The sequence below is a fragment of the Pleurodeles waltl genome, chromosome 7 (genome assembly GCF_031143425.1).
Source record: "Pleurodeles waltl isolate 20211129_DDA chromosome 7, aPleWal1.hap1.20221129, whole genome shotgun sequence".
Classification (NCBI taxonomy): Eukaryota; Metazoa; Chordata; class Amphibia; order Caudata; family Salamandridae; genus Pleurodeles; species Pleurodeles waltl.
In genome coordinates, this window is record NC_090446.1 from 1106743107 (window position 1) to 1106750565 (window position 7459).

At 44.3% G+C, this 7459-nt stretch overlaps 1 protein-coding gene across 2 annotated transcripts in view; it reads right to left on the bottom strand.

The window, feature by feature from the left end:
- Positions 1 to 7459, bottom strand: part of CACNA1G (calcium voltage-gated channel subunit alpha1 G) — a 1194479-nt gene that overhangs the window by 527447 nt on the left and 659573 nt on the right. The window lies entirely within an intron of this gene.

The following is a 7459-nucleotide window of genomic DNA, read 5'->3' on the forward strand; positions in this document are numbered from 1 at the left end:
GGTGCATTCTGGGAGTTGCAGTCTTAACCATCAAGGAGCAGCTCAGAGATTCTGGAACGTAGGGGTGAGTTGTGGACTCCTAAAGGACAATCAAAGATCTTCTGGAACAAGATCCAGAAGTTTGGAGCAAAAGCTCCATAAGTGGACCGACCCGACATCATGAGTCAAGCCAGATTACGTCGATCGTGACCCGGCCTGACTTGCAGGTTCGTCCCACTGAAAAGCTCTGGCACCTCATACTTCCAGGAATCCAGCAGGGGCTCCTGGAAAGGCAATCTGATTACATTGAATCGAAATCGGCTTTCTGTGGAGGGTTGTCTGATGTCGAAGAGAAAAGGCTTCAGAAAGTTTCTAAGTCCAAGTGTAAAAAGTTGACTGAGGCTTCCCGCGCAGTGTATTGGGAGAGGGCTCCAGGGAGGTTGGCTTCAATATCAAGTTCGTCCCAGACGAAGATTCACCGAGGTCTCCTGCGACGCGTATCCGAACAGGGCTCCATGGAGGTTGGATCCAAATTGTGACTTTGTCCCGGTGAAGAAACTCTTCAAGAAAAAACATAGTCCGAAGGTAAAACTTTGACTGAGACCTCCTGCTCAATGTAGCCAAGCAGGGCTCCATCACGGTCAACGTCAAATTTTGACTTTGCCCCAGTCGAGTGCGACAAGATGTCCAGATTGGCACTTTTAGTTTCTGTGCGCTAAAAAATATTTATTCTTTAAAAATTCACATCTCCAGTCCCTTTTTTTGGATTTTTCTCTTTTTTTGGTCATTTTAAGGATCCAAATATTATCTATTTTTATAAATTGGAGTTGGATTTTTATTGTTTTTTGTTTTATTTATTTACTGTTTTGTGATTTTTAAATGCTTTAGACACCTGTCTCCTAAATTAAGCCTAACTGCTCGTTGCCAAGGAAACAAGGGTTTAGCTGGGATTAATTTATTGAGACCTAAGCGGACCTAGTGGGGGATTAGTGGCCTATTGCTAAGTGTAGGTACTTACTTGCCCTTACCAATAATCCACTTTTCAACAGGTATTTTGAGTAGTGCTCATGAGGATACCTGTTAACATTCATGCTGTGATCTGTACCCATTGCCCCCTCCGATGGTTTGGATTGTGTGCAGGATTGGGAAGTGTGTCACTGGCTCTGTGGTGTTGCCGTTTGCGCTCACTCTGTGGAGCAACAGTTTGTACTCTGTTTCTGACCATCTGTTGTACCAAATCTTAGCTGACTCAACCCTGTACTTTGTGCCACTTGTTACCTACAACTGTGAGCAGTCTTGGCCTCCCACATTCACGTTGTAATCCAGCACCACATTGAAGCCCTGATGACCTGCCCTCTGGTGACAGGCGATGCTGCGATAATTATTGATCACAGCCTCACTGCAAGAGTCAAACTGTTTGGCCTTCCAGGGCAGTAGACCTGAGGGTGGGCCTCCTCACACTCCCGTACTATGGACAGCAGTTAGGTAAGATGCTCAGTTTAAATCGTAAGCATGTGTGTCCTTGAGCTGATACTGCCAAACTATGGCAGGTCATATCACTTCCCCCATAGCAAAGTACCCTGGCCTGAGAGCTCCATAGCGAATCTGAGGGGGGCTCCATGTGCTGTGCAAGGGGACCCCCTCATGTTTCGTTATGCCATTGTTCTGATACATTGCATATTGACTCTAGACTTCTAACTTTTTTTGGCAAGTTTGTCTTGGTTCCTATGAATGGCATCTACAGGTGATGGAAGGCTTGCTAGGGCAAGCTCTTGGACCTGTTCGGCCCTTTGTTGAAAATACTAGATCTGGCCTTCAAGGCTAAGTAAGGATGGCAGTACAAATTGCACCATTTTAGCCAAGAGACACAGCTCCACGTTTTTGTGTATCAATTCCGAAGTCCACGAGTTCACCTGGTAGCTTTTCCTGTCAGGGCATTTTTCTTTAGTGATTCTTTGTTGAAGGAGATGGCTAAGTTTGTAAATACATTTAGGTCAGCTGTCAAGGCTCGTGTGGTTCTTAAAAAATGCATCTAGCCAGAGGTTTTTGGCAGAGCCTGTAGAGAGTGGGGTCTTTTGGCCGGTCAGTCCCATACCTGTGCAGGTTGGCCAGAACAATATAGAGCCACCACCTTCACCCTTTCCTGCACAATAGGTTCCATGGGGTGTTACCATCACTATGGCAACAACTGCTTTAGTTCTTTCTTCTTTGGTGATTATTCAGCCTCCATATAATTTAGACCTGGGAGAAAGGTGTGAGCTGTTTTTCCTACGAGTTGTGTCGCTTGACCCAGGATGCCTGGGTCCTGGAGGCAGTCTTTGGTTACCACAAATAGTTTTACACCAGTGCATCCTTCTTCTCCAGGCAGGCAGATCTCCTTTTCCCAGGGAGAAATGTATGTTGAAGACAATGAAATTCCGTCTTTTCTCCCAAAACTCTTTGAATGCTCCCCCAATAGGCTTATTGGGCTGCTAAGCTGGCCACATGCCTCTAACAGTTTGTCAGGGTATATGCACAGCTAATTGCATCTAAATACCTCTGGACGACAAGTACAGTTCATGTATATCTGGACGACTGGTAGGCTGCCTTTGGAAACATATGTGCTGCCTCTGTATTGTTTGTATATATAGGGCATGCCTACAGGTGGTCTACTGGGTGTTGCTCTAATCCACTATTAGTAGACAGTTGCAGGATCAGCACAGTGTGTACCATGTAGATGCATGGAAGATCGTATGAAGTTGAATGGTGTATGTGTGTGTTACCCAGCTATGCATTCACGGTACTCTGTCATGTGACACACAAATCCACTGAACATGACAAAGGTAAACAAATACCCAATATACAGAGTGCGTATGATTCAAATAATCTCAGAACCACAAGCCAAGACTTTGGGCCAGGTTTTGTGAGTTGGTGTGGTACACCCGGGCAGATGCCATGCACTTTGTAGCAAAAGAACACAACCGGAAGCTGAGATCCGAGAGTACTTCAAAATGCATCAAACATATCCAAATGCTGCCAGTGGAATTTGGTGTATCTGAGGGCCACAACAGTGTACACACAGAAGCTTTGCGCAGTTTCTCACAACTTGATGTAGGAGCACTTCCTAGCAGACAGACTCTGCACTGTAGGTAACTTACAGATCCAACAAACCTCACTCACAACCAAGTCAATTTTCTTGTATGTGCAGCATACACAAGTACTGCATTGTGTGTCACTTACTGATACATCAGTTGTACATGGTCACACGTGGGACACAGTATCATACATACTAAAACCTGCCAGTAGATGCAGGCTACACGCTGTGTTTTTAGTAACGGTGTGCCACACCATGAAGCATCAACAGTTTAACACCACACAGTATCTTTAGAGACTTTTCACTGTGAGGTTACGCTTCACATACAAAACTCACTCAGCATGCCAGGATGAGTCTACTTCGAGCACAAACCTGTCTTGTTGCTTTAGCACACAGTTGCCGCAAGACTTTGTATACTCAAAGCATTTTTTTGCTGAAGAAAATTACACGAATTTACGGTAACGGGAAACTAAGATACATAAAATGCCCTCATTACGTGAAAATAGTCTTATGCAAGATTACACTTGCCTGATGATTTTTTCCTTTAGCCTAAGCAGTTCCTGCTGAGGGTCATTCATGGACGAGTACACGGTGTGTAACAGAGATACATCACACGTGGACTCTTAATTGAAGTACACAGGATGCATTTCGTGTATGTGTGTTGTTTATACACTAAACAGTCACTGGCCGAACGTATGCAACAGTAGTAAACTGCCACAAGCTTTGCATTTTTTGTGGCACATTGATGCATGAAAGGCAGCTCAAAGGCGGTGGCTTCTGACCATGTTTGATGGTTCTATGTTGTAACCGGTGCACTGATGGACGACGTGTACTGTCACACAATGATGCATCAAAGCATAATTTAAGTATCAGATTAACTAAATATTTGAACCCAGCCAAAGTTCATAGGCTAGCTTTGCTGTATCTATTTGGACCATGCAGTATTAGGATTGATGCATCAATAGTAACTAATTACAAATTCTACACTATATCTTCGGCACACAAGTTCCACACAAACCTCCTACCACTAAATAGATGTGGAGTTTGCAGACCAGCGCTATTAAGATGTGGCATCCAGCCATCACTGTGGTACATCATTGGTAGTGATCATTGGTACGTCAGTACATATCATGTTTCCTTGTATGAATGCTGTTTGAGAGACAGATAAACCTAAACTATATCCTGGCACTGATATGTTCAGACAGTTTGAAGTATATGTGTAACAAATAACACAGCTCATGGCTGTGTGTTTTCAATGTATGAGCACACTGCCTTTGGCCATTCATTCTATGAACCAAACAGATGTACGAAACATAGCTCACAAAGGGCCTGATTACGACTTTGGCGGTACCACCCAGGACAGCCAAAGCCACAGCGAGGCCGCCACTGCCATGAAGTAGTGTCCCCCCGACTGTATTACAATGTTCCAGCTGGGCTGACCGGCAGAAACATTCCATTACGAGGTTTCCGCCAGGATGCCCAGCGGGAACAGTCTACGGTATTGGCCTTGGCTCCTTTAAGGGGGCCGAGGCCAATACTGTAGCACCCCAGAACCATCAGAATGTGCACTGTCTGAAAAGCAGACAGTGCGCATTCCAATGGTGCTGTGTGTGGGGGCGGGAGGGACTGCACTGCCCATGTCATCTATGTGGCTAATATAGATGCTAATAGATTGTAATATTAGGTTTAGGTAACTGGAATAATTGCCCTGAGCTACACTCCCATATCACCAGTACCCTATCAGGTATGTATAAATTCACATAAGCAAGTATACAAAATCTGAGAAAAGAGTCTTCTTCAACAGGCAATCCAGCTGGTTGTTCTTTATTCAGTTAACACGACCACAGCCAACATGTGTTTTGCACCTACTTGCATCCACTTGGCTTCTTCAGGCTCAAAAATCCTAAACTTGTCCACAAAATACATTCTCTTATTGCTCTAAATTACTTAAACAGGAACCTCATATATATTCCTTCGAGGTAATTTCCAATCTCTGCAATATCAGTCCACAACCCCTTAAAAATAGGAATTTGATAATGATATAAGGATGAAAAGAGGTCCTAATAGGAGTGCATCAAAAGATGCTAATAGTTTTCTTGGTGTAAATCTTTTTTAATTCTGGGGCTTTTGGCACTACTTTCTAGGGAGAGGCTTTCTGCTACCTCTGTCTCTGTCAGGTAAAACATTGTGGTCTCTGGAAAATGTTACCCTTACTTCAAGTGGGTTAAGTTGTGTCTCCTGCATCCTTTATCCAGTCACTTCTGGTGTCAGGGCAGGGTGATGGCGAATGGGGGTAATGGGAAACATTAAAAAAAACCTTACCTGCTGCATTTCCGCTCTTCAGACACAATCCTAATGCTGCTCTACTGCTGCTGAGCACCCTCGACTTGCGCTCCCAGGCAGACTGGAAGCTTGCACCTGCTGTCTCTAATCCGGCAAACACAGCTAGGGTTAGGGGAGCCCAGTGCGCATGTCGGTTTGGCCGTCATGAGACGGTCATCCAAACCCACATGCGCACTGAGAGCAGTGCCACCACTTTTCCTCCCTGCCTGTCATTCCCCATGGCCCAGCCCCCTTGAAAAATTTAATTATAATAAATATGGTTTATTTTATTTTTTTCAAGTTTTGCAGCTGCTTGCGGGGTGGGTGGGTGAAGTGAATGAAGTAAGGACATTAACACTCCCAGAAAATTACCCATGCTAAGAGTTGAGTCAGTGGTGTGGATGTGGGAGGTTTTATTTCACCGTTTTCATTTTGGGGTTTCCAGCTAGACTGAAATCCTTGAGAAAATTGTGTTTGTATGGCTAAGCAAAGGTGAGAAGTTGTGAGAAGGTCTAAAAAGTAATTAATAAAGAAGCTGTTGGATCCTGTGGTTAAAAGGCAACTGTGAGTATGGGATTGGATGACCGATAAAGAGTTAGAAAGGGCCTCATGAGAATGAATTGCTTTAAATCACATGAGATGTACGCCTTTAGTGATAGGTGGCTGTTGGTTATGGTAAGCATGGATGATACGTGTGAAGTTAGAGTTGTAGATAGTGTACATGTACGTAAGGAGCTGGTAGGTTCAAGTTTGAACATGGTTGATTTGATGAGGGATGTGAATACCTTTGGAAGTTTGAGCAAGGATTTTGGCCTTAGACTCTGTCAGGCAATAACTAATCAAACACGAGTCATCATATATCATGACCTTGTGTTTCTATGCACTTTGCTTTAGGTGCCTAGTGAAGATGTCCTTGAGACCTATATGTAGGGAGTATAATAGCTGAGGGCAGGTGACCCTTCATCCAATACAGAACACGTGACCCTTCAGGGCCTACCAGGGCTTGAAATTATATTGGTCAAGATATTTATTTGACAGTTTCATATACTGCAGGCTGAATTAAGTGGCATCAAGTGAGTAATGGTGTGCTTTACTGTTAAAGGTGGCACATTTTGGTTGGCTGAAGCTAGGCCCTATCCAGATAGAACCTATCAGGGGTGGGTGATTACACTCACTGTATAACCTGCACTCACCCTTGGGTAGCTTGGCACAGAGCAGTCAGGCTTATCACAGAGGCAATGTGTAAAGCATTGGCAAAGCAAGTCCAAACAATGACACTGAGCATCACAAATAAGGCTTCACCCAAAGTGCATGTAAATAAAACATTTATTCAGCATGCCAGCAGGAGTCTACTTTGAGCACAAAGCTTTCTTGTTGCCTTAGCAACACAAACATGAATTAATACCACATGAACATCATGTAAATCTGGGAATAAATCACATTCAGAAAGATCATTAGTACCATGAGGCCCAACAGTGTTACTATGATATCAGCAGTATGAGCATGTGAGAAAAACAATACTTTCCCTCCCTGCACCCACATGTGGTACTACCGTGCTGGCAGCCCAAGACCCACCCCCGTGATCACCCCAATTCAATGTAAAATAGGTGTAGGATGCACCCTTGTTCCCAACAATAGCAGCAAAGTATACATACAGCGATCTATAGCATTTTTTAAATAGCTCAGCGGCCTAGGGTGCATGAGTAAACGCCAATGTCGAACGCTATTGTAAACAACATGCACAGCAATGCTGCTGTACTGTGAAATCAAGCCCAGACACCTGCTCCCACACTCTCACTCTGCACCACTACACCATGCCATGGTTATCAGTCATGCTAGCATACAAGCACTCAAACACACTCTCTTCCAGCACCCTAATGCAGTGCTCTGACAACCGGTAGGTGAGGTGTAAATGAGTTGGCAGACCTCTCTTGGACCCAAACCTTCCTCCACCCTCCAACCAATTCCCACCCCCCTCAGAGTTGGAAAAGAAGCAAACTTTCCCACCGATACTAGGTTGCTCGTGGCCAATGGTTACACTTAGAAAGAAAGGGGTGAAAGAGAGAATGGCTGATCAAGCAAAAG